This window comes from Podarcis bocagei, assembly GCF_964188305.1.
Source record: "Podarcis bocagei genome assembly, chromosome: 5".
In the NCBI taxonomy this organism is placed as follows: Eukaryota; Metazoa; Chordata; class Lepidosauria; order Squamata; family Lacertidae; genus Podarcis; species Podarcis bocagei.
The window spans coordinates 9,876,936-9,904,810 of NC_138129.1; the positions used below are offsets into that span (position 1 = coordinate 9,876,936).

The window sequence follows — 27,875 nt, forward strand, 5'->3', positions numbered from 1 at the left end:
TGTTGCTCTCTCTCCTTAGGGTGCCTTATTGTTAAATTGGACTTAGACTGAACAACCCATTGGATAGAGAACACCTTCAAATGTCCTCTGTGAAGCAGGAGAAACAGACATCCTATTTACACCTGGTCAGGTAATTTGCCCATCTAGCCCAGTACTGCCAATTCTGGCTGACAGCAGCTTACCAGCATCACAGGGTCCAGCCCCGTCACCTATTTGACCTTATATCTTGAGGTTCCAGGAGCTGAAACTGGGGACTTCTGTAATCTGTGATTCTCCAAGTTGGATCCCCAGCAGTTATTGGACTACAACTCCCATCATCCATACCTAGCAAGACCAGTGGTCAGGGATGATGGGAACACTGTTCACAGGGGTGGGTTCCCCCAGTTGTTGTCGATGGACTCTAAGACCCTCAAGTCCCAGCCAGCATGGCCAAGAATCAGGGATGATGGGAGTTGTAGTTCACCGACATCTGGATGGCCACAGGTCTCTTTCCCTTTGTCTAGCCTTGAACAGCCCTTTGCGTTGCTCAGCCAATCGGCATTTGGAAGACGTCCTGTAAGCTCTCACACAGGCGAGGCTCTTATTGAGAGCAACATGCATCAATATCTACAAAACATCCGATCATTCGTTCTTTTCTTCTGGTACTCCTCAGTTGTTGTTGTTTAGTTGTTTAGTCGTGTCTGACGCTTCGTGACCCCATGGACCGGAGCATGCCTGGCACTACTGTCTTCCACTGCCTCCCGCAGTTTGGTCAAACTCATGCTGGTAGCTTTGAGAACACTGTCCAACCATCTCGTCCTCTGTCGTCCCCTTCTCCTTGTGCCCTCCATCTTTCCCAACATCAGGGTCTTTTCCAGGGAGTCTTCTCTTCTCATGAGGTGGCCAAAGTATTGGAGCCTCAGCTTCAGGATCTGTCCTTCCAGGGAGCACTCAGGGCTGATTTCCTTCAGAATGGATAGGTTTGATCTTCTTGCAGTTCATGGGACTCTTGAGTCTCCTCAGTAGTTATGACTTAGTAACTCAGTAGTTACGACTTATTATCTCCTCAGTAGTTACAACTTATTATCTCTTCTGCGGATTCGGGCTCGGCGCTCCTATTATGCGCTTCACTCTCACTCGGCCCACCTTCTTCTTTCTATCCCATTAGTTCTGCTCCCATGACATAAATGAAGGCCTTCTGTGCCTGATCCTCGTTCTGCCATCAAACGCACATCTGTCATGTTGCTGGGCAGTTCCTGGGTGCCTTGAACGAAGAGGCGCTTAGGGAATCTGCCACAGCATTGTTACACATAACTTTGCCCTTGTGCATGGATGGGTTTTTCCAGTGCTTTCATAGAATCATAGAGGGTTGAGAGGGACCCCTAAGGGCCATCTAGCCCAGCCCCCAGCAATGCAGGAATCACAACTCAGGAATCCCTGACAGATGGCCATCCAACCTCTGCTTTAAAACCTCCAGCGAAGGAGAGTCCACCATCTTCCTTTGGAATGTGGGAATGTTCAGGGATGTAGGAGAGGATATATTGTTTGATTATAGCCTTTCCAACTTGTGTAAACAAGTTCAATTGCAGAGTAACATTCCCTTTTTTAAACTCACAGCGGATGCGTTTGCTCAGGCTCGCTAAAGCCTCTATAATAACTGTTCTGGTATTTCCCCCTTATTCCCTCATAAAAGATGAGACATGACACAGTCTTCTATAAAAGTATAAAAAGAGTTTACTCACATTCTGTTCACAATCGGATCCCAGAAGGCAGACTTAGCTTAGGAAAGTAACATACACCTGGAAACTATCTCATAAGGAGACAGTCCCTTTGACAAAGAGAGCATCTTTGGCTAAGCATTACCTGCACAGGTGAGGCCAAGCCCACCTCTAGTCACATGAAGAGGAAGTCTATCCCAGCCCAGAAGGAAACAGGAAGTTTACCTGCTGGCTGGACAAACATTCCTCCCCGTGTGTAAACATGTTCACTCTAGGAATGTTGTACTTGACTGCTCTTGTGTTTCACATCCCACATGGAAGTGGGCCCTGTCGCTTTACCAGCTTGATCCATGCCAATTCACAGTCTTTAACCATGTCATGAAAAGCTTCCTTTGCTGATTTTGTTTGGGTCGAATTTGTGTTGAGGTGCCATACGACTGAATGGCAGAGGGGGAGCTTTTCACCTGCGGCTTTCAAATGGCTACACCCAGTCTAGGTCCATTCCAAAGTACAGGGTCAAGATCCATTCGAAAGCAGCACATCACGCCACAACGAGAGTCAGCCCAAGCAAAGCCACGGCCTTCCAGTTGAGTTGCGCTTGGGTTTTCCTGGATGTTGTTAGAAATTGACAGCAGAGGGTGCAGACGCGTGTAACCCAAGACGGCGGCTGAATCAGCAGAATGAGCCCTCGTTGGTAAAGATTTATTATACGTTATCAGTAGCATCCACAATCTTTCTGTGATTAGAGCTCCATTGTGCGTAATTATCTCATAGGAATCTGGCTCTTTGATGTGTGTTTCATCCACCAGGCTGAAATACAGTTCAATTTGAGTGGCTTTTTCATGGTTGGGTGGAATTTACATTAATTCTTCTAGGCCTGCAGGGCTGGATTGGACTGTCACTTGTAAGATCATCATAAATATTCATATGTACAGCGTTCTTGCAATGCCGGCAAAGAGGCAATCAAGGAATCCCAATAATGACTAGCTCTGGCGCCATTGTAGGAACAGAAGCCTGTGTAGAACTGATGTAAAAGGTAAAAAAAGTAAAGGAACCCTGGACGGTTAAGTCCAGTCAAAGGCAACTATGGGGTTGTGGTGCTCATCTTGCTGTCAGGCCGAGGGAGCCGGCGTTTGTCTGCAGGCAGCTTTTCGGGTCATGTGGCCAGCAGGACTAAACCACTTCTGGTGCAACAGAACACAGTGACGGAAACAAGAGCACACAGAAATGCTGTTTACCTTCCTGCCACAGTGGTACCTATTTATCTACTTGCACTGGTGTGCTTTCAAACTGCTAGGTAGGCAGGAGCTGAGACAGAGCAATGGGAACTCACCCCGCCATGCGGATTTGAACCGCTGACCTTCTGATCAGCAAGCCCAAAAGGCTCCATGGTTTAGACCACAGCGCCACCCGTGTCCCTTCTGTGTGGAACTGATGTGGAAGCCTATAGAAATTGTGCCTCCCCACATCCAAGAGCAACAACACCAACCACACCATGTGACTCCAAGGTAGTCCTGTGGGTGATTCCAGTGCATGTAGGAGATTCCTAGCTCATTTCCTGGCATCTCCTGATAGGGCTGAGAGTGTTCCCAGTTAGAAACCCTGGAAAGCTGCTGCTACCAGTCAGTGTAGGCAATGCTGGGCTGGAGAGACCAATTGTCTGATTCCCCTGTTTCAATGTGGCCTGTCCATTTTAAAGGAGAAGCGTCTTAACCCAGCTCCGAGTCAGAGCAGAACTGAAACAAGCTATGAGCACTATGCCTATTAGCTCTTCAGAGACAAATAATCTGCCATTGAGAGCTAACATGGGGGAGATCAGGCTGAGCGAGCGGAGATGAAGATCACTTTAATAGCTCTTCTCAAAGCAGCAGCGATCAGGCAGCAGCACAAGACAGAGGAGGAGGAGGAGGCCTCTGTGTAGGTAAAAGCTTTGTTAAAGGGAGGCGAGGAAGAAGCTGAAACGCTGTTGTCAAGCAGTGCCGTGCTTTAATTTCATGCCACATTATGACAATTGGCTCTGCAAAGCACTCGATGTGTGCGACGGCCGAGCTGGTCTATTACAACTCGTGCCACCATGGCCAATGGGCCTGCAAGACTCGCGATAAACCTGATTAAATAGCAATGGGGGGGGGGGAGTTTGATTAATTCAATCTAGCAGCGTCTAGATCCAGTCTATGGGGAGAGCTTCACCCCGCTGCTTCAGCCCTCTGATTCAACTTTGCGAGATGGAGGAATCCTACGCTACTCTGCTTTCACAAAACAAAACAAAAACAAGCATTTGTTTTGCTTTTATTTATTTAATTATTGCATTTATTTAATTATTGCCTTTTCCTCAAAGGAGCTCCAGGTGGTGTACATAGTTGCCCCCCCCTTACTGAATTCCCATAATAATTCTGTGAGCTAGGTTGGGCTGAGCGGTCTAAGGTCACCCAGTGAGCTTCATGGCTGAGAAGGGATTCGAACCCTGGTGTCCCAGCTCCCAGTCCAACACTCCAACCCGTACGGACCTCACAGCATTTTAGGCAGCCACAGGTTGAGAGACCTGTCCAGGCTTACTAAAGGACACAAACCACCACCAGTAATAAAGGCCGGTGTGAAGCTGCAGTTTTAATAATAATAATAATAATAATAATAATAATAATAATAATAATAATAATAATGTGCAAGCAGGAATACACACCACTCAGTCACCTCTTAATTGTGTTAAGGGAAGAAGGAGACTTCTTCCCCCTTCCCACCGCCACTGAGGGATTATGGGAGAAAGTCAATCCCTCTTACTTCAGCCACATAAATCCCCTGTATCTATTTGTCTGCAATTTGGCAGGCTTAATCCGCTCTGCACTTGTAAATTTCATCCACGTTTGCCAAAGGGAGGCAGCCATAGCTGTTTTTAGATTCCACATTATAGTGAACTAGCAGAAAGTACTAGGCATTGCTCGGTAATTCTGTTTAAAAAACAAAAACCCCTGAGATTTATAAATGGGTAATGCAAAGTTTCCTGCCAAATTTTGTCAACACCAGCACAGTTTTAAAATATTCTGTCAGATTCAAAATGGCCTCTGATGTTATCCAAACAAAGACCAAAATCCTCTCCTTGATATCACAAACCATCATGTCAAATTGGGAGATAGAATGGTCAGAGGTGCTCTAATCAGCACAGTTTAAAATGGTTTAGTCTGCCATCTGGATTCAAAATGGCATCCTCCTATGCCATTCAAACATAGACAAAGCCCTGCTCCTCTATCTCAGGAACTAGCATGCCAAACTGAGTGATGATGTGTGTCAATGAATAAAGAACAGCTGACAGACAGACGAGCAGACAACTTTCCAAGGTTCTGTCTAGTTTGGATACCACTGGACGCTGTTTTGAATCAAGATGGTGGACTACATTGTTCCCAGCATGCATTTGGACACCTCTTCAGATATCATCGCCCAATTCTGCATGAAAGTTCCCTAGATCAAGGAGCAGGCTTTTTGTCTACGTTAGCTACCACGGGACACCATTTTGAATCAAGAGAGTCGATGGAATCTTTCTCAACTGCACCAATTCCTTGGTTTCTGAGTATTCCTGAGCAATGCTGAGTACAAGGCTGCTAGTCTCCCATTACATGTAGTAAGGCCGTGAGCATTCAGGCCCTGAATTTCTCATGGAAGAGATGAAGAACTGTTTGGGTACACACCTTGCGATTCAGCAAAGGTAAAAGCAGCCCATGTAGGCTGGTGGCCTGCTAAGCACTTGACAGCTGCCCCTCTTCCAAGGCCCTATGCAGAAAAATCAGGAGGTTTACTTGGGATTCAAATACAGTGGTACCTCGCAAGACGAATGCCTCGGAAGATGAAAAACTCGCAAGACGAAAGAGTTTTTTGTTTTTTGAGTTGCTTCGCAAGACGAATTTCCCTATGGGCTTGCTTCGCAAGATGAAAACGTCTTGCAAGTTTGTTTCCTTTTTCTTAAAACCGCTTGAAGAGGTGCAGTTGCGAATTGACCGTGCTTCACAAGACGAAAAATTCGCAAGGTGAAAAAACTCGCAGAACGAATTAATTTCGTCTTGCGAGGCACCACTGTACACTGTTTTGAATGCGTTATAAACATGCAACACCAGATGGCACCAGAGAGTAAAATAAAAAATTCTATGGGATTTTCTGTAGCATTTTTTCTTCTTTTGTTATAGCAATTTAATTTCTGATTTATATTGGTTTTTTCCTGGGTGTAGACTCACCCAAGAATAGCTGATGGGTTTCATTTAGCTTAATGTTGTTGTTTAGTCGTTTAGTTGTGTCTGACTCTTCGTGACCCCATGGACCAGAGCACGCCAGGCACTCCTGTCTTCCACTGCCTCCTGCAGTTTGGTCAAACTCATGTTCGTAGCTTTGAGAACACTGTCCAACCATCTCGTCCTCTGTCGTCCCCTTCTCCTTGAGCCCTCCATCTTTCCCAACATCAGGGTCTTTTCCATTGAGTCTACTCTTCTCATGAGGTGGCCAAAGTATTGGAGCCTCAGCTTCACGATCTGTCCTTCCAGTGAGCACTCAGGGCTGATTTCCTTAAGAATGGAGAGGTTTGATCTTCTTGCAGTCCATGGAGTTGTCTTAATTGTAGATTTAATGTATATAACCCAAAGTCCAGTACTTTACTGGGGAAACCCAGCCAGATGGGTGGGGTATAAATAAATTATTATTGTTGTTGTTGATGATATTATTATTTTCTGGTCATGTGTTGTTGTTTATTAATTTGTATTCCGCTCTTCATCCAAATATCACATGGCAGTTCACCACATAAATGGAGTATCTCTTTCTCCCTGGAGAGAGAGAAAAAGCAGTTTAGATTCAAAGCACTTTGAATCCAAACTGTTTCCTCTGCAGAGGAAACTGCTTCATATCCCACCCCTCCTTGCTGAGGCTTCAAAGAGGCTCCTGATCAGCAATTACAGCAAATCTTTTTTTATTGGTGCTGAAAGACTGTCTTCCGAGGAGGTTTGCTGCAGCATCTGACTGGCACTTAGTCACCTCCTTTGGCCTTTCACTGGTGTCAGTCACCTGGTTTCATTATGACATCAGATGACTGGCAGGTGGGTACTCTCGTCTACCTGTCAAAGTTGGTCTATGGGGGGTGGGGTTTAGGAACCCAGCCCATGGGCTGGACCCAGGTTGCCACCCCTCTTTTACAATGTTAAATGTTTAGTCCAGGCATAGGGAAACTCTGGCCCTCCAGATGTTTGGGACTACAATTCCCATCATCCCTGACCACTGGTCCTGTTGAAGGAGGTGAGGACAGGTGACCCCACCTAGGCCCGAAGTCACACACACCCCAACCAGGCCTCAAAACTGTCCAAAATTCCTTTCTCTCTTCTAAAAATCCACAGCTAAAGTTTTCCTCTGTTTTCTCACAAGATGCATAGGCAAAATGGGGTCTGCATAAAAGGCGGATCTACACGGATCCTCATGGATCCTCCACTTTTTTAAAAATAATTCCAACAAATGCAGTGTCAAATCACACCTAGAAAGCACGCCTACAAACTGGACTATAAAAAACGTGGATCCAACACTTTGCCGCGCTGCAGTACCATAAAAACATAGATCCGAGGCACGGATCCTCATGAATTCATATGATTTTTATATTGAAACAAAATAAAAACATCATGCTACTGTAGACCACATCTTAGTCTGTAGGAGGAACCAAAAAAATCACGCATCCACTGTTTCGTGGTGCCGCAATGGCGCAAAAACATGGTTAAAAAACACGGATCCTCATGAATCATCATGATTTTTGCACTAGATCAGCCCAAACTCACTTTCAAATTACACATCATGTCCAGGGGCACAACATCCACCACAGAAATCACGGATCCATGGCTTCCTGGCCATACCATGGCCCAAAAATGTGGTTTTCAAGAACAGATCCTCATGGATCCTCACACTTTTTGCATTGGACCAACCCAAACTCACTGTCAAATCACACATCATGTCTAGGGGCACAGCCTGCACCACAAAAAACTCGGATCCACGCCTGCCTGACCACGCCCTGGCCCAAAAACGTGGTTCCGAAGCACGGATCCTCATGAATCCTTATGATTTTTGCACTAGATCAATCCAAAGTCACCATCAGATCAAACATCATGGCCATGGGCACAGCATCCACCACAAAAATCACGGATCCACGGCTTCCTGGCGAAACCGTGGCCCAAAAACGTGGTTTTGAAGCACGGATCCTCATGGATCCTCACGCTTTTTGCATCGGGCCACCCCAAACTCACCATCAAATCACACATCATGTCCAGGGGCACAGCCTGCACCACAAAAATCACGGATCCACGGCTTCCTGACCATACCGTGGCCCAAAAACGTGGTTTTGAAGCACGGATCCTCATGGATCCTCACGCTTTTTGCATCGGGCCACCCCAAACTCACCGTCAAATCACACATCATGTCCAGGGGCACAGCCTGCACCACAAAAAACTCGGATCCATGGCTTCCTGACCATACCGTGGCCCAAAAACGTGGTTTCGAAGCACGGATCCTCATGGATCCTCACGCTTTTTGCATTGGGCCAACCCAAACTCACCGTCAAATCACACATCATGTCCAGGGGCACAGCCTGCACCACAAAAAACTCGGATCCATGGCTTCCTGACCATACCGTGGCCCAAAAACGTGGTTCCGAAGCACGGATCCTCATGGATCCTCACTCTTTTTGCATTGGGCCAACCCAAACGCACTGTCAAATCACACATCATGTCCAGGGGCACAGCCTGCACCACAAAAAACTCGGATCCATGGCTTCCTGACCATACCGTGGCCCAAAAACGTGGTTTCGAAGCACGGATCCTCATGGATCCTCACGCTTTTTGCATTGGGCCAACCCAAACTCACCGTCAAATCACACATCATGTCCAGAGGCACAGCCTGCACCACAAAAATCACGGATCCACGGCTTCCTGACCACTCCATGGCCCAAAAATGTGGTTTTGAAGCACGGATCCTCATGGGTCCTAATGCTTTTTGCATTGGGCCAACCCAAACTCACCGTCAAATCACACATCATGTCCAGGGGCACAGCCTGCACCACAAAAAACTCGGATCCACGGCTTCCTGGCCACTCCATGGCCCAAAAATGTGGTTCCGAAGCACGGATCCTCATGGATCCTCACGCTTTTTGCATTGGGCCACCCCAAACTCACCGTCAAATCACACATCATTCCCAGGGGCACAGCCTACACCACAAAAAACTCAGATCCACGGCTTCCTGGCCACTCCATGGCCCAAAAATGTCGTTTTGAAGCACGGATCCTCATGGATCCTAATGCTTTTTGCATTGGGCCAACCCAAACTCACCGTCAAATCACACATCATTCCCAGGGGCACATCCTGCACCACAAAAAACTCGGATCCACGGCTTCCTTGCCACTCCATGGCCCAAAAATGTGGTTTTGAAGCACGGATCCTCATGGATCCTCACTCTTTTTGCATTGGGCCAACCCAAACTCACTGTCAAATCACACATCATTCCCAGGGGCACAGCCTGCACCACAAAAAACTCGGATCCACGGCTTCCTGGCCACTCCATGGCCCAAAAACGTGGTTTTGAAGCACGGATCCTCATGGATCCTAATGCTTTTTGCATTGGGCCACCCCAAACTCACCGTCAAATCACACATCATGTCCAGGGGCACAGCCTGCAGCACAAAAAACTCGGATCCACGGCTTCCTGGCCACTCCATGGCCCAAAAATGTGGTTCCGAAGCACGGATCCTCATGGATCCTCACGCTTTTTGCATTGGGCCACCCCAAACTCACCGTCAAATCACACATCATTCCCAGGGGCACAGCCTGCACCACAAAAAACTCGGATCCACGGCTTCCTGGCCACTCCATGGCCCAAAAACGTGGTTTTGAAGCACGGATCCTCATGGATCCTAATGCTTTTTGCATTGGGCCACCCCAAACTCACCGTCAAATCACACATCATGTCCAGGGGCACAGCCTGCAGCACAAAAAACTCGGTTCCACTGCTTCCTGGCCACTCCATGGCCCAAAAATGTGGTTTTGAAGCACGGATCCTCATGGATCCCCACGCTTTTTGAATTGGGCCAACCCAAACTCACTGTCAAATCACACGTCATAGCCAGGAGCAGAGCCTGCACCATAAAAATTATGGATCCACGGCTTCCTGGCAGCGCCATGGCCCAAAAAGGTAGTTTTGAAGCACGGATCCTCAAGGATCCTCACTCTTTTCGCATTGGGGCTCCCCAAACTCACCATCAAATCACACATCATAGCCACGGGCACAACTCACAAATCATGAGTTGCACTACAAAAATCACAAAAATCCCCTTACCTGCACCGTTAATGTCACCACTGCAATATTATTATTAGAGCCGATAGGAGAATATATGACTACCGTATTTTTCGCTCTATAGGACAACTTTCTACCCTCCAAAAATTAAGGGGAAATGTGTGTGCGTCCTATGGAGCGAATGCAGGCTCCTTGGCTTCAGCGATAGCAACACGAAGCCTCTGAAGCGCAGAGGGAGCGCTCCCTCCGCGCTCCGGAGGCTACGCGTTGCTTTCGCTGAAGCCTGGAGAGCGAGAGGGGTCGGTGCGCACCGACCCCTCTCGCTGTCCAGGCTTCAGGGATAGCCGCCTGAAGCCTTTGGAGCGCAGCGCAAGTTCCTGCTGATCTCCGAAGGCTTGCGGATAGCCGCCTGAAGCCTGGAGAATGAGAGGGGTCGGTGCACACCGATCCCTCTTGCTCTCCAGGCTTTGCTTCTTTGGAGAGGCACTGCACAATGTTTCCTCTCTGCGCAGCGCCCCTTCAGTGAAGCTGGAGGAGAAATGGAAGGGGCTCCGTTTCTCATCCCGCTTCGCTGAAGGGGCGCTGAGCGGAGAGGGGGAGAATTTTTTTCCCCTTGTTCTCCCCCTCCTATGGTTCGGTGCGTCCTATAGAGTGAAAAATACGGTATATATTGTACCAAGATATGGTTCATCTTCAAGAACAGATCAAATACATGCCAAAGTATTAAAGAGGAGAAAAAATATGAAACTGCTTACATACTGTCAACTAATATCCAGATTCAAGAAAGACTGTATGGCAAACATACAGTGAAAATCAGTGAAAAGATAGAATCTGAGTCCATCATAACAGAGTTCTACCTTCTGGGTAAAATTTATAAACTATTACTCAAATATGACACCAAGCCCGAACAAGCAAAACCTTATATGACAAAATGGATGCAAAAATTTTAAGAGCAGTTCACAGTAGAACAGTGAGAACAATTATGAATAAAGGAATAAAATTTACTGCAAATTAAGCCCTAAAACAAAATTGGTACAGTGGAACCTCGGGTTGCAGACATAACCCGTGACTGAGGCACGTCCGCAACCCACAGCATTCGCATCCTGAAGCGCCACGTCTGCACAGGCACTGGTGCAATTTGGCGCTTCTGCGCATATGAAAGACCCAGTTCTCTGAGTGCATGTTCTGGAAGCTGGGCAATAGGGGCAGTACAGGATTCCTTTTGGTGTACCGACCTCCCCGCTGCACCAAGGATTCCCTGCCTGAGCTGCTTCAGGTCATCGCGGATGTTCTCCTGGAGATACCTAGTTTGGTTGTCCTAGGGGATTTTAACATCCATGCCAACATGACCTTACAGGGGGCTGCTTGGGACTTCGTGGAAAGCATGGCCTCCATGGGGCTGTCCCTGAATAAGTTTGGCCCAACTCATAGTCATGGACATGCCTTAGACCTAGTGTTCACCAATAGTGACATGGGTGATATGACACTAGGTAAAAGTGAAACAAAAGAAGTGCCATGGTCAGATCACTTCCTGGTGCAACTGGACTTCTCTGCGACCCATCCCCTCTGCAGGGAGGTGGGACCAATTCGGATGGTCCGCCCCCGCCACTTAATGGATCCAAATGGTTTCCAGAGAGTGGTAGGGGATGCTTTATCCCATGTTGGTGGCCTTTCAGCTGATTCCCTGGTGGCCCGCTGGAATGTGGAGTTAACCAGGGCTATTGACTGTTTGGCTCCGAAGCGCCCTCTCCGATTGCATGGAGCCCGGACAGCCCCGTGGTTTTCCACGGATCTGAGGGCAATGAAACAATCGTTGAGACGGCTAGAGCGCCGGTGGCGGATAACTCATTCCGAATCTGACCGGACACAGGTTAGAGCTCAATGTCGAGCCTACCAAGTGGCGATAGCAATGGCGAAGAAGACTTTCTTCACCGCCTCTATAGCATCTACAGAAAATAGTAGCAGGAGACTCTTTCAGGTGGTTTGCAATTTAATGGAACCACCTTTAGCACCGGGGCCTTGTAAAGACCCCAAGACCTCCTGCAACGATTTTTCAAATTTTTATGCAGATAAAGTTGCTCATATTCGGAAGGAGGTAGACACCACCGTGGGAGCAGGGGCGGGGCGAGAGAGTGCTAGAGCCCTGTCTGGTCAAGTTGCATGGAATCAATTTCAATCCGTTACCCCCGAGAATGTGGACAGGCTGCTTGGATGCGTGAAACCAACCACCTGTCTCCTTGATCCTTGCCCATCCTGGCTAATAAAAGCAAGCCGGGAAGGGCTGGGCAATGGGCTCTGCGGGGTGGTGAATGCTTCCCTCTGTGAGGGGGCATTCCCAGACCAGCTGAAAGAGGCGGTCATTAAACCGCTTCTTAAAAAAACATCTTCAGACCCGGCCAGTATGGCCAACTATCGCCCAGCCTCAAATCTTCCATTCTTGGGCAAGGTGATTGAGCGGGTGGTTGCTGAACAACTCCAGGCACGCCTGGAGGATGCAGACCATTTGGATACCTTCCAATTGGGATTCAGGTCTCCTCATGGGACTGAAACTGCCTTGGTCACGACAATCGATCATAACATCCTTCTGGACCGTCTAGAGGAGCTGGGAGCTGAGGGCACTGTTATACAGTGGTTCTGCTCCTTCCTCCTGGGCTGTGTCCAGAAAGTTGTGGTGGGGGATGAGTGTTCAGACTTACTTGTGGGGTGCCTCGGGGTTCCGTCCTCCCCTCCATGCTTTTTAACATCTACAGGAAGCTGCTGGGAGAGATCATCAGGGGGTTTGGGCTTGGTGTCCATCAATATGCGGATGATACCCAACTCTACCTCTCTTTCAGCTCAGAACCAGTGAAGGTGGTGAAGGTCCTGTGTGAGTGCTTGGAGGCGGTTGGAGGATGGATGGCAGCTAGTGGATTGAGGTTGAATCCTGACAATAATGAAGTTCTGTTCTTGGGGGACAGGGGGTGGGCTGGTGTGAAGGACTCCCTGGTCCAGAATGGGGTAACTCTGCCCCTGAAGGGCCAGGTGCACAGCCTGGGAGTCATTTTGGACTCACAGCTGTCCATGGACGCACAGGTCAATTCTGTATCCAGGGCAGCTGTCTACCAGCTCCATCTGGTACACAGGCTGAGACCCTACCTGCCCGGAGACTGTCTCGCCAGAGTGGTGCATGCTCTAGTTATCTTCCGCTTGGACTACTGCAATGTCCTCTACGTGGGGCTACCTTTGAAGGTGACCCAGAAACTACAACTAATCCAGAACGCAGCAGCTAGTCTGGTGACTGGGAGTGGCCACCAAGACCATATAACACATGTCCTGAAAGACTTACATTGGCTCCCAGTACATTTCTGAGCACAATTCAAAGTGTTGGTGCTGACCTTTAAAGCCCTAAACGGCCTCGATGCAGTATACCTGAAGGAGCATCTCCACGCCCATCATTCTGCCCAGACACTGATGTCCAGCACCAAGGGCCTTCTGGTGGTTCCCTCACTGTGAGAAGCAAAGTGACAAGGAACCAGGCAGAGGGCCTTCTTGGTAGTGGCGCCCGCCCTGTGGAATGTCCTCCCATTAGATGTCAAAGAGATAAACAACTACCTGACATTTAGAAGACATCTGACGACAGCCCTGTTTAGGGACGTTTTTAATGTGTGACTTTTTAATGTATTTTTATTTCATTTTTTGGGAAGCCACCCAGAGTGGCTGGGGAAACCCAGCCAGATGGGCAGGGTACAAATATATTTGTAGTAGTAGTAGTAGTAGTAGTAGTAGTAGTAGTAGTAGTACTTTGTAGGATTTGATAATCTTTATAGGTCTTTTAAATTTCTAATCTATCTATCTATCTATCTATCTATCTATCTATCTATCTATCCCCTCCCCCGTTTCCCTTTCTGTACTTCCTAATCCTTATAAAATTGAATATATATATATATTTAAAATTTACGGCTCCACAGTTTTCTGGGTCGCCCCATATTCATTACCCAACCACCTATGCTGCTCATGGCCAGATCACTTTGGGGCACTGCCATGCTGTAAAAAGATTCTCATGAAGCACAGATCCCCATGGATCCTTAGGTTTTTTATGTTTGGTCACCCTGAAATCACTATCAAATCACACATGATGTATATGACCACAGAATGAACCACAAAAACCACAGAGCACAGCCAAGGAACAAACACTATATTAAATACTTTAATCCTCATGGATCGGCATGATTGTTAAATGGACTCCACCAAATTATATTGTAAGATCACACCAATGTCCATGGAATGACCGAAATACAAACGCTATCTGAAATGGTTCTGCATTAGCAAGAACATTGAAATAAAATGACATTCATATTCATAGCTTCCACTGTGAAGAACTGCACCTGGAAATTTTTGACACTGCTAAACCTCAAGAATGTCCAAGGCAGAGATTGTGATGATCTTACCTGTGAATGTAAATTATCAAACCAACTAGATGAAGACCACCAAAGTAACCATGAAAAACAATCACCTGTCTTGCGTCAATTCAGCTACAAATGGTTTTGGGACAAAAGTTGGTTGCTTTGCAGGGGTAGTAATTATAAATGGAGGTTTAACTGCAAGTTTTCTTGAGAACAGATTTTGTCAGTGCAAACTTTGAAATAGGGGGTTTCCAACGTGGTGCCCATGGGAATCATGTTGCCTGCTGACAGCTTTCCTGGAGTCCACCACGTGTTTTTAGAAAAAGAACAGGATTAGTGGTGAATTGTGCCCAGCATGACTTCAGATTGTTCATGGTACATTTGATTGACTACAGGGGCATATGAAGGGGCAGCGGGGTGATGGTGCCCCAGGGTGCCATGCTGGGGGGAGAGTGACAGTAAGGTCGCTGTACTGGCTGCCGCTCTTGCGGCAACTGTACAGGCAGCCCCTCTCGCAGCGACCGTATGGGCCATACGGGCAGCTGCTCTCGCGGCGACTGTACAGGCTGCTGCTCGCGTAGCGTCCGTACAGGCAGCTTCTCTCACGGCGGCCGTACAGGCTGTATGGGCAGCCGCTCTCCTGGCGACCATACGGGCAACCATGCATGCACAGTCCGTACAGGACATCATCCAGGACTTGTTACCATATTATAGCTGCCACAAAATCTATCGGCATGCCACCAGAACCAGGGAAGCATTGCCAGTTGCAGCTCACACAGTTGAAGTGAAATAAAAGACAGAAGAGTAGATCAGGAAGAAAGTTCCCCAGACTGCAGGAAAAGATAACAGTAGCTCCAGCATCTGATTCAGTGCAGGCTGCTGAGGGGTTTGACTCCTTAAGATCACCAACTGACTATGAGACACCTGGAAAGCACTCAGCCTCAGATGACCTCCACTCCAAAAGGTGGGAAAGAGGATTTGACAGTGACCGATATTGATTATTTTGATAGCAGCCCCATATTCTCAACACAAAGTGAGAAGTGTTTGGACAAATCACTGATTTGTACATCAGTTCCCCCATGGCACAACTGTACCTTCCCCACACTCAGTCTACAAACCATGGGACTTTGGTTCAGTTGGCAACATCTGTGTGTATGACTATGACATAAACACACCGAAAGGATCAAACTGGATAAATGATCGCATAATAGATGCCTTTCTTGCCTCCAGGGTGATCCTGGCCAAAGAGCTAGGTCACAATGGAACAATTTTCCCACTTACCGTACTTGCCACTTCATGCAGATATGTCAAAGATTGCCAGTGCAAGCTCTGAAGAACTGTTTGAGATTTGGAGTGCTAAAGAAAGATGTTTTGATTATTCCAGTAAATGACAGAGAAGTCCACTGGAAACTGATAGTAATCATTTTTAAAAGGAAGACCATGCTCTATCTAGATTCCAAACATGGATTGAACCACTCTGTGATTGATGCAATAACATCCTTCTTAGCATGTCTGTATGAGATGGATTCAAAATATCCCTATAGTTTTGCGGCTGATCATTTTTTGCACCAACTGATATACCCAGGCAAGGTACCGTAATTCCAGTGACTACGGTCCTTTCACATGTACCATTGCCCATCTGATTGCTTCTGCTGCCCAATTACAGTTCATACAAAAGGATATGGCTGCCATTAGACCCTGGATTGCAAAAGAAATAATACAGTACTGTGGGAAAACCTATTTTGAAGGACAAGACAAATATTTTCAAGTGGAAATTGATGCTGTTCCTCCCAAGAAGAGACAAATCTTGAACGAGAGTTACATTACTGTGTCTCGATCATGCCCAGAGGGATGGAAGGATACACTAACCTATTGCTCAGCTATCCTTGTTTGAAGGCTGCTGGTCACTATGTTTCTTGAAGGAAGGGTGCAGGAGGCCCAGTGGTGACCTAACTATGGCTTACTGTGAAGGAAACTGCAAGGACTGGTACCACTGCTTTCGCATAGGCATTGATTCAAAAGATCTTCCAGAGGTTTTTGTGTGTCCAGACTGTCAATCCACTGTGGCCAAATAGATTTTGAAACTGCGAACTGTCATATTCCACAGGTTGGTATAATACAGCAAAATCCAAACATATAGTTTTCATCATCATGGCAGGGATGGTCCTTTTCCATAGAATTCTTATTTATGGAGTTAGTTTTTATATCCTGCTTTTCTCTACTTGAAGGAGTCTCAAAGTGGCTAAAAATCTCCTTTCCCTTCCACCCCCACAACAGACACCTTGTGAGGTAGGTGGGGCTGAGAGAGTTCAGAGAGAAGTGTGACTGGCCCAAGGTCACCCAGCAGCTGCATGTGGAGGAGCGGGGAAGCGAACCCAGCTCACCAGATTAGAGTCCACCGCTCTTAACTACTACACCACAGAAACGTATCTCTTAAAACTCTGGAGCAAGCTGTTCAGTTCAGCCTCATAGTGATACTGATTTGTGGAGGAAAGGTTGGTGATGAGCAATATCTGTTCCCATTTCCCAACACAGAGACCATAGAGCAGTTTCTTTTGGGGGCTGAACCTGCAGAGTGTTTCTGTTCAGAATTTCCGTGGCAGAAATTGGCTAAGTGCCTTTATAAACATTCAGCTTCTCAAATCGAACCCCATCATGAAACTTTCAGGTGTAGCTGTTGGAGGTGGAGGGCAGAGAAGGTGCTAGTCCTTACCTCCCTCCTCCCAGCCCCATGATCAGTTGCCCAATGGGCTGAATTTCAGGGCTTTTGCATGCAAAGGGCAAGCTTGTTCTTTACTTGTTTAGACTCTTTAAACTTGGAAACAGATATTTGGCTCCATGACCAAAATGACCAAAAGGGTCAGCTTCTAGAGGACTGGAAAGATCATAATTGTACTTCCCCTACCCTCAGCCCTAACTCCGTTGAGTATTTTTCATTATGAGACTGAGTGTTTGGGGCTGATGCTGTAGCATTCTTATCTGGGGGCTTGGTGGAAAAACAGAAAAGTGACCCTCACCTAACTCTCCAATGCCCTTCAACAAGAATGCTGTAGGAAATATTGCTAAGCCCAAAGGGAGGCAAGAATTTGCTTCAGCTCACCTTGTTAATGGCAGAGCAAAAGCTATGCGTGTGTCATTCTCAATCAGTCTACTTTCAGGACTGATTTTAGAACCCTCTTATATCAGGCCACATGGTCACTGGAGCACATGGTCACCCCATTATGCAAACATGACTATCCACACAGGGACCATCTATTTTTGTTTTTTTTCCTGATACTGGATTTTAAGTTACAGTTACATCTTTTAAAACAGCTGTCAGTATATCACACTGTATTCCACTTGCCTTCCAAAGGAACACGTGGCTCTCCCCACATAGCGGGTTAGGTTGAGACTGCTGATCCAAAGTAATCAGTAACTTTTACGGTAATTACAATCCTGCTTTCCCTTGTACCAGCTTACCTTGACTTCAGTAAGGCCTTTGAAAAGGTCCCCCATGATATTATTGCAAAACAACTAGTAAAATGTGGGCTAGACAAAGCTACTGTTAGGTGGATTTGTAATTGGTTGATGGGCTGAACCCAAAGAGTGCTCATCAGTGGCTCACCTTCATCCAGGAAAAAAATGACTACTGGGGTTCCACAAGGTTCTGTCCTGGGCCTGGTGCTATTCAATATTTTTATAAATGATTTGGATGATGGAATAGAGGGTGTGGCTAATCAAATTTGCAAATGACTGCAAACTGGGAGGGGTTGCTAATACACCAGAGGACAGGGTCAGAATTCAAAATGACCTGAATAGCCTAGAGAGCTGGGCCAAAATAATTTCAGTTTGGTTTGCCAGCTCCCAGCTCTTAATGGGGCGGAATAGTCACCTGTAGCCGCTATCAGGAGTTCCGGTGTGATCCTGGATGCTTCTGTCTCTTTGGAGGCATTGGTCACAAATGTAGCCAAACTGGAATTTTTGAATCTATGTCAGGTTAGGAGATTGGTACCGTACCTGTCCCTTTCCAACCTAGCCATGGTGATCCATGCAGTACAACCAACAACCAACTGAATGTGGGCTCTCCACAAAGTCCAAGTAAGAACTCATGCATCTGCATTTTAGACCATTTGGAGTTTCTGGAGCAGTCTCAAGGGTAGCCCTGCATATCTCTCTCTCTCACTCTCTCTCTCTCTATCACATTTATACCCTGCACTCCCCGGCTCAGGTGTACAGCAACTTAAAGTAGTCTAGTCTGCAGGTGACTACTGCATGGATCACCATGGCTAGGTTGGAAAGGGACAGGTACGGTACCAATCTCCTAACCTGACATAGATTCAAAAATTCCAGTTTGGCTACATTTGTGACCAATGCCTCCAAAGAGACAGAAGCATCCAGGATCACACCGGAACTCCTGATAGCGGCTACAGGTGACTATTCCGCCCCATTAAGAGCTGGGAGCTGGCAAACCAAACTGAAATTATTCTGGCCCAGCCATTGGACGCCCATCTTTAATGGATAGAGATTCAGCCGACTCCGTTTCCTCCATCCCAGCACACCCACCTAAAAATTGGCCAATATATCCAGGGTAGCATCTGGCAGAAGATCCATGATGTTTGTGGTCAGATCTGTGGTTATGTACAAGATATTTGAATAAAGGGTGAATTTGGGGTTCCCCAATGCAAAAAGTGTGATGATCCATGAGGATCCGTGCTTCAAAACCACGTTTTTGAGCCATGGAGTGGCCAGGAAGCTGTGGATCCGTGTTTTTTGTGGTGCAGGCTGTGCCCATGGCCATGATGTGTGATTTGACAGTGGGTTTGGGTTGGCCCAATGCAAAAAGCGTGAGGATCCATGAGGATCCGTGCTTCAAAACCACGTTTTTGGGCCACGGTATGGCCAGGAAGCCGTGGATCCTATTTTTTTGTGGTGCAAGTTGTATCCCTGGCCATGATGTGTGATTTGACGGTGAATTTGGGCTGATCTAGTGCAAAAAGTGTGAGGATCCATGAGGATCCGTGCTTCAAAACCACATTTTTGGGCCACAGTATGACCAGGAAGCCATGGATCCATGATTTTTGTGGTGCAGGCTGTGCCCCTGGACATGATGTGTGATTTAACGGTGTGTTTGGGTTGGCCCAATGCGAAAAGTGTGAGGATCCATGAGGATCCGTGCTTCAAAACCACGTTTTTGGGCAGTGGTATGAACAGGAAGCTGTGGATCCTAGATTTCTTTGGTGCAAGTTGTATCCCTGGACATGATGTGTGATTTGACAGTGAGTTTGGGCTGGCCCAATGCAAAAAGTGTGAGGATCCATGAGGATCCGTGGTTCGGAACCACGTTTTTGGGTCACAGTATGGCCAGGAAGCCGTGGATCCATGATTTTTGTGGTGGATGCTGTGCCCCTGGCCATGAAGTTTGATCTGATGATGACTTTGGGCTGATCTTGTGCGAAAATCATGAAGATCCATGGGAATCCATGCTTCAAAACCCACGTTTTTGGGCCACGGTATGGCCAGGCAGGCATGCATCCAAGTTTTTTGTGGTGGATGTTGTGCCCCTGGCCATGATATGTGATTTGACAGGGAGTTTGGGTTGGCCCAATGCAAAAAGCGTGAGGATCCATGAGGATCCGTGCTTCGGAACCACGTTTTTGGGCCACGGTATGGTCAGGAAGCCGTGGATCCGAGTTTTCTGTGGTGCAGGCTGTGCCCCTGGGAATGATGTGTGATTTGATGGTGAGTTTGGGCTGATCTAGTGCAAAAAGCGTGAGGATCCATGAGGATCCGTGCTCCAAAACCACGTTTTTGGGCCATGGAGTGGCCAGGAAGCCGTGGATCCGAGTTTTTTGTGGTGCAGGCAGTGCCCCTGGACATGATGTGTGATTTGACAGTGAGTTTGGGTTGGCCCAATGCAAAAAGCGTGAGGATCCATGAGGATCCGTGCTTCGAAACCACGTTTTTGGGCCACGGTATGGTCAGGAAGCCGTGGATCCGAGTTTTCTGTGGTGCAGGCTGTGCCCCTGGGAATGATGTGTGATTTGATGGTGAGTTTGGGCTGATCTAGTGCAAAAAGCGTGAGGATCCATGAGGATCCGTGCTCCAAAACCACGTTTTTGGGCCATGGGGTGGCCAGGAAGCCGTGGATCTGAGTTTTTTGTGGTGCAGGCTGTGCCTCTGGGAATGATGTGTGATTTGACGGTGAGTTTGGGGTGGCCCAATGCAAAAAGCGTGAGGATCCATGAGGATCCGTGCTTTGGAACCACGTTTTTGGGCCATGCAGTGGCCAGGAAGCCGTGGATCCGAGTTTTTTGTGGTGCAGGCAGTGCCCCTGGACATGATGTGTGATTTGACGGTGAGTTTGGGTTGGCCAATGCAAAAAGCATTAGGACCCATTAGGATCCGTGCTTCGGAACCACGTTTTTGGGCCATGGAGTGGCCAGGCAGCTGTGGATCCGAGTTTTTTGTGGTGCAGGCTGTGCCCCTGGGAATGATGTGTGATTTGACGGTGAGTTTGGGGTGGCACAATGCAAAAAGCGTGAGGATCCATGAGGATCCGTGCTTCGGAACCACGTTTTTGGGCCACGGTATGGCCAGGCAGACGTGGATCCGAGTTTTTTGTGGTGCAGGCTGTGCCCCTGGGAATGATGTGTGATTTGACGGTGAGTTTGGGCTGATCTAGTGCAAAAAGCGTGAGGATCCATGAGGATCCGTGCTTCAAAACCACATTTTTGGGCCACGGTATGGTCAGGAAGCCGTGGATCCGTGATTTTTGTGGTGCAGGCTGTGCCTCTGGACATGATGTGTGATTTGACGGTGAGTTTGGGGTGGCCCGATGCAAAAAACGTGAGGATCCATGAGGATCCGTGCTTCAAAACCACGTTTTTGGGCCACGGTATGGTCAGGAAGCCGTGGATCCGTGATTTTTGTGGTGCAGGCTGTGCCTCTGGACATGATGTGTGATTTGATGGTGACTTTGGGGTGGCCCGATGCAAAAAGCGTGAGGATCCATGAGGATCTGTGGTTCGTTTTTGGGCCACGGTTTCGCCAGGAAGTCGTGGATCTGTGATTTTTGTGTTGCATGCTGTGCCCATGGCCATGATGTTTGATCTGATGGTGACTTTGGGCTGATCTAGTGCAAAAATCATGAGGATTCATGAGGATCCATGCTTCGGAACCACGTTTTTGGGCCAGGGCGTGGCCAGGCAGGTGTGGATCCGAGTTTTTTGTGGTGTAGGCTGTGCCCCTTACTATGATATGTGATTTGACGGTGAGTTTGGGTTGGCCCGATGCAGAAAGCGTGTGGATCCATGAAGATCCGTTCTTGAAAACCACGTTTTTGGGCCACGGTTTCGCCAGGAAGCCGTGGATCCGTGATTTTTGTGGTGGATGCTGTGCCCATGGCCATGATCTTTGATCTGATGGTGACTTTGGGCTGATCTAGTGGAAAAATCATGAGGATCCATGAGGATCCGTGTTTTTTAACCATGTTTTTGCGCCCCTGCGCCCCCCCGAAACAGTGGATGCGTGATTTTTTTGATGCTTTCTACAGAGTAAGACATGGTCTACAATATCATGGTGGTTTTATTTAATTTGAATGAAAAAATCATATGAATTCATGAGGATCCGTGTAGATCCGCCTTTTACCTTTTTCCGGCAAAATGTTATTCTTTTATCAGTACGAGAAGGCTTCAAAAGCTAATGAATAGACTCTGCCAGAGCAAGCCTGAGAACTGACTCTTATCTCACTCTAGCTGCAACATCTTGAACACGCTGAACCGCAAGGCTCCTCAGCCCCTTGGCTTCTCATCCCCTCCTGGGAAGGGCGCCAAGAGAGTCTCAAGAGTCCCAAGACAGGAGCTTTCTGTTCATGCTCAGGAAACCCATCATGGGGCAGGACTCTTGAGGAGGAGGAGAAAGGGGAGGGAACTGGAAGGGGAATATATGCTCTGTGCAAATGGCTGTGAACTCGTGCTTGTTTTGTGAATCTATCACACTTGCTCCTTCTACCAGCCGGATGGTAGAATAAAGCTTTTTCTCTGAAACTATTCCTTGAGTGTCTGTTGACTCCCATTTCCCTCTCCCGGGCGCAAAGCTCTTCTCACCCGAGGCTAAAAAGGCTACACTGTTAGCTAGGGATGATGGGAATTGTAGTCACAAACATCTGGAGGGCCAGAATTTTCCTATGCCTGGTTTAGTCCATACCTAAGGATTCCCAATGCCTTGCTCAGCTGATACCTGCACCTCGGAGCCCTATACGAGTTATCAGAGCTTCTAGGACACAGCAGTCACCAAGATTGGAATTCGCTTTCCTAGAAAGCTATAAATAATGGTAAATAGAAACTATTGCCGCTATCCTCCCCCCCCCCCGCCTCTCTGTTTTAGTGCAGTTCAGATCCTTCGCTTTAAACGATGGCAAGGCAGATTTGCTCCAAATCAGTTTGTTTATGAAAGCAAGCTTTAAATAAATTGCTGGTAATGAAACAAAGAGGGGGAGGGGAGGAAACAGGGTGGCTTTTTTTCCCCCTCCTGCGCTTATGGAACGCTTGTTGCTAAGGGGGGGGGTTGTTTTGTTGTTGTTTTTTAGATCTTTCTTTGAAAGCTGTCATTCCTCCCGGTAAAAAAAGAAAACGCATTTCCCTATCCATTTGTGCAAGCTGTAATTTCCTGCTGTTCTCGCTGCAAATGCATAATGGGAATTGCAAAGGGAGAAACCCATCTTGGAATTGCAAGAGAGAGAGAGAAGCTAAGCCCTTATTGTGCATTTGCCACCAGGGAAGCAGCGATGGGGAGAGCGGGGTGAGTGTGTGTGTGGAGCGACTTGCCTTCTGAAATACATACGAAGGCCTACCGCTGGCGCTACCGTGGTCAAATCAGTTTCAATTTAGGAGGGTCATACCATTATCCCCCCCCCCCCAATCTTGTGCAGATAGGAGCCGGTGGGTAGCTGCAAAACTGTGGACAGCAGAAGCGGCCGAGTCTGCAGGAAGCCACTTTGCGTTTGGGTTTTGCCGGCTCTTGTCAAGCCACGGCAGTGATGAAAACCAGCAATAATTTAATATCACTCAACGCTCGGCTGTGTTAACAGTAATATTGCAAGTAATGCTATTAATATAACGATGCATTAGGAACCGCGTCGCTTTCAAATACGGTTGGCCTCGGAAAATTGGAAGCAAAAGGCCCAAAATAACCTTTAACAACGAATTCTCGGCACTTTGCAAAGCCGCAAAAAACAAGAATCATTGTTTGTGTGTGTGTCTTTGCAGGGAACAAAGCCGTGGCAGTTAAGCTGGTGTGAAACGGAGACAAGTTTGTAGTCTTTGGGCCTACTTCTACCACCTAAAAAAAACCTACTATTCCCAGCTTTGTTCTTCAGCAGAGGTGGGGAAGCTCTGCACAAGCCCATCTGTTGGGCAGGATGAAGCACATGCCTCAGGAGATGGAAGCATAAGAGGGAGTGCCCTGCCTACCCTACTCCTGTGGTGTAGTGGTTAAGAGCAGTGGACTCGTAATCTGGTGAACCGGGTTCGCTTCCCCGCTCCTCCACATGCAGCTGCTGGGTGACCTTGGACTATTCACACTTCTCTGAAGTCTCTCAGCCCCACTCACCTCACAGAGTGTTTGTTGTGGGGGAAAGGGAAAGGAGATTGTTAGCTGCTTTGAGACTCCTTAAGGGGAGTGAAAGGTGGGATATCAAGTCCAAACTCCTCCTCCTCCTCCTCTTTTTCTTCTTCCACTCCCACAGGAACACACACACCCCTTCCAGCAAGAGGGAAGCTTTCCATTGTGTACCGTATCTTCACAATGTATCTACCGTACATTGTGTATCTTCACCACCTCTTGATATCGAGAATCCTTGATAACTTCAGCAGTGGGGTGTGGTAGTTCGAGCGTTGGACTTTGACCTGGGAGGCCAGGGTTCAAAACCCCACTCGGCCACAAAGCTCAATGGATGGCCTCGGCTGGGCAATGTCTCTGGGCCGAAACTTACCTCTCAGGATAGCTGCAAGGATAAAAATATGAGGAGGTGGAAGAACTGTGTACGTGTCAGGCTTCAGGGAATCAGATTCCTTCCCCCTGCCCCCCGCTTCCAGTGGCAGTAGATAAGCAGAACAAAGGAAAAGGAGTCTTCTTACCAGTTAGGAACTTTAATAATCACAGCCAGAGAACAAAGAATCCATTTCCTAGAAATGGCGGTGCTCCCAATTAAGTTTGCTCCCCCCTCCGTACCCAGGGCCGCCTTTACCCGGGGGTGCAAGGGGTGCAGGGCACCCGGGCGCCAAATTCTGGGGTGGTGCTGGGCACCCACCGCTGAAGCCACCTAAGCACATTGTATTGAGCTGCTATGTGGCAGCAGGGTCAGTAGGATCTTTGACACAACTGATCTCGCACCACCTGCCTGCCGGGAGGAGGAGGAGTGACAGGAAAGAGGGAGAGACAGATAGAAAGAGAACTTGCCTATCTAGTGACGGGAGCATAGGCTCTAGAAGAAGAACTCGTATATGCGCGCTCGCAAGGGCCCTCCCAGCTCCTCTAGAAATAAGGCTGCTCCCACAATGAAAGGCTGCCTGATATGGCTCTCCCATGCATGCGCACAATGCCCACCCGTCTCATCTTTCAGACACCTCCCTATGACCGTAAGCGCATGCATGGAGTCTTTACACCGACTCCCAATGTGTTCTTTGTCTTCTTTAGAAAAGCTGGATTTAAAGAAACAAAACAACTCCTTTGGGAGTCGCGCAGGCGTGAGCGCTATTTATCAAATGATAATAGTGACATCAGCATAATAAAAGTTAATTTGGGGGCTAAACTAAATTTGGAGGTGCTGGGTGGATCTTTGCACCCCGACGGAGCATATGCTAAAGATGGCCCTGTCCATACCTATTAATCTACCTCACTCCTACGTCTTCTAATCTGAGTTTGTAGCCTCTGTGTTTTCTGTTCTGCCACTTTCTGAGCTCTCCGGGACTTTGGAGAAAGGGGGTGGATGCTATCCAGAGACTGTGAATCTGTTAACTCTATCTCTCTCGCAGTGTTTTTTCTCCTAGCTGTTCCCCTCTAGTATTTCCCAGCTTCTGCCTTCTGAACTGTGCCCCTCTGCAAACCACTGTTCCAAATCTATGCTGTCCTCCTGCTCCTGGGAATATTCAGGATCAGGGAGAGGGGGAGGCTCCCACCATTCCTCCCCAGTGCAGCCCTCCTCAGCACAGTTCCTGACAGTATACCACCTTGAGCTCCTTTGAAGGAAAGGTAGGGTGAAAACATTGAATAAATGAATGTATAAGAGTTGCAGCCACAGACCTCTAGAGGGCATCACATTACCAATTCACTGGATGCAGTGGAGCTTTGTTCAAAGACAGCCTGTGCAGCACTGTGCTGCTTTCTGTTTGCAAGAACAGTAACCAGATTCTTGCTTTGCAATGACCACGTTCATCACTTATTGGCCTTTTGGCTAAGATCAAGTGTAGGACCACATTTATGTTTTGCAAGGGAAATCAGCGCTGGAAGAACAGCCGGTGTGTTTGTGCGTGTTTGTGTGTGAGTGCAAAGGACCATCGCTCCCATCTTGCTGTCAATAATCCACACCAGAACTACATAATCATGGCGTTTAATTAAACAACAGAGGGGAAAGGCCCATGTATTAATAATGCAGCCCAGCATGTCGGGCTAAATACTATTTTCAAATTCGTAAAGGAGCGCCTCAGCATTTGCAAGAAAACAAAATGTTATTCGCAGCTTAACAAAGTCCTTTCTTCGCTCAGAGTTCTTGCATCCCAGGAGCGAGAGGACGAAAGGGTATCTGCAGGTGAGGGCGGTGGAAAGGAAGGATGGATTTTCAACCCCATTTTTCCTTAGCTGAACAACCAGGGAGGTAAAGTGCCAGATTACCAAACAGGTAGAGTAAGCACCATCCTATGGGCCTCATGCCTTTTAGGGGGGGCCAAGGGGACGCGAGTAGCACTGTGGTGTAAACCACAGAGCCTAGGGCTTGCTGATTGGAATGTCGGCGGTTCGAATCCCTGTGACAGGGTGAGTTTCTGTTGTTCAGTCCCAGCTCCTGCCCACCTAGCAGTTCGAAAGCATGTCAAAGCGCAAGTAGATAAATAGGTACCACTCCAGCGGGAAGGTAAACGGCGTTTCCGTGCGCTGCCCTGATTCACCAGAAGTGGCTTAGTCATGCTGGCCACATGACCCGGAAGCTGTCTGCGGACAAACACCAGCTCCCTCGGCCTATAGAGCGAGATGAGCACTCAACCCCAGAGTCGTCCACGACTAGACCTAATGGTCAGGGATACCTTTACCTTTATGGGCCTCACACCTTTTGGGGGAGGCCGTGACAAGGAATCAAAATAATATTGATTTGATCTTAAAAGAAAATTACAGTCAAGTATTGGGAGATGTTAGGTGTTGAGCGTTATTGTACCTTTCTGTTATTGTCTCTTTCTGTTGTCTTTCTTTCTGTTATTGTCATCTTTCTGTCTCGAGAGACAACGCCTCCAGGGGTGAAGTCAACCCGAGTTGTTTTTGCTATGTTAGCAGCACCAAAGTGAACTCTTCAGGAAAATGCTATTCCTCTCACGGAGCTACAATTCCCAGGGTGCTTAATCAATCATTCCCTCTCTGAGGGATCTCTGGGAATGTCTTACAAGCTGGCGTAGGTGTTTGAGCTGGAAGACCGGATAAAAATAAAGGTATAAATAATGCCAAGGCAACCAGATTGATATAAGTGCTATTTAGTGCCAAGCTGCAGTTGACGCTAAATACACCGTTATTCGCTTATTTACTTAAATTATTTCTAACCTGCCCTTTATTGAAAAACGATCCCAGCATGGGGTACGATGAGAATCAAAACACAGAGCTTAAAACCCACAAATAACATTTCAGTCCCCGTAACTATAAGAAGGGATTAAAAATGCAGTAAATAACAGTGATCATCAAACGTAAAGAGCAGGTTCATCCTTCAAAATAAATTCACAACAACTAACATCCTATAAATGCCCGAGAAATTAGAAAAGGAGAGGGAGTGTCGGTGCCAAATGTACTTCGGAGAAGAGGGCTTTCAGTTCTGGTTGCCTTACTTCAAAAAGGATATTGTAGAATAGGAAAAGGGCAACCAAAGTGATCAAGAGGATGGAGGAAAGGCTGTGTCATAGACTCATAGAATTTGTAGAGTTGGAAGGGACCACAAGGGTCATCTAGTCCAACCCCCTGCAATGCTGGAATATTTTGTCCAGCTTTGGACTCGAACCCGGTGTTATGTATTCAGTGGTCTGTGTTTGCCTGAGCTGGAGTCTGGACTAAGGATTCTGAGCTCCTGTGTTCTGATTCGATACATAATGTCCAATCACAGAACATTTCTGGATTTGGGCCCCTGCCATTGGCCTTTGAACTCTGAATTGTGATTCGCAGCTTGGAAGCTTAGACAGCCATTCACATTGGGAGTGGGAGTGGCCCAGGCTTTCAGGAATGAAATATTTACCCCTGTTTTCCAGTTATGTAGTTCAATAAAGGTTCTTACTGTTA

The 27,875-nt window shown here is 47.5% G+C and overlaps 1 long non-coding RNA gene across 1 annotated transcript; it reads left to right on the forward strand.

The window, feature by feature from the left end:
• LOC308588455 lies at nucleotides 1-27,875 on the forward strand. The gene is made up of 3 exons (XR_014008783.1): nucleotides 1-130; nucleotides 2,194-2,391; nucleotides 26,114-27,875. It is a non-coding gene; the product is annotated as an uncharacterized lncRNA (long non-coding RNA).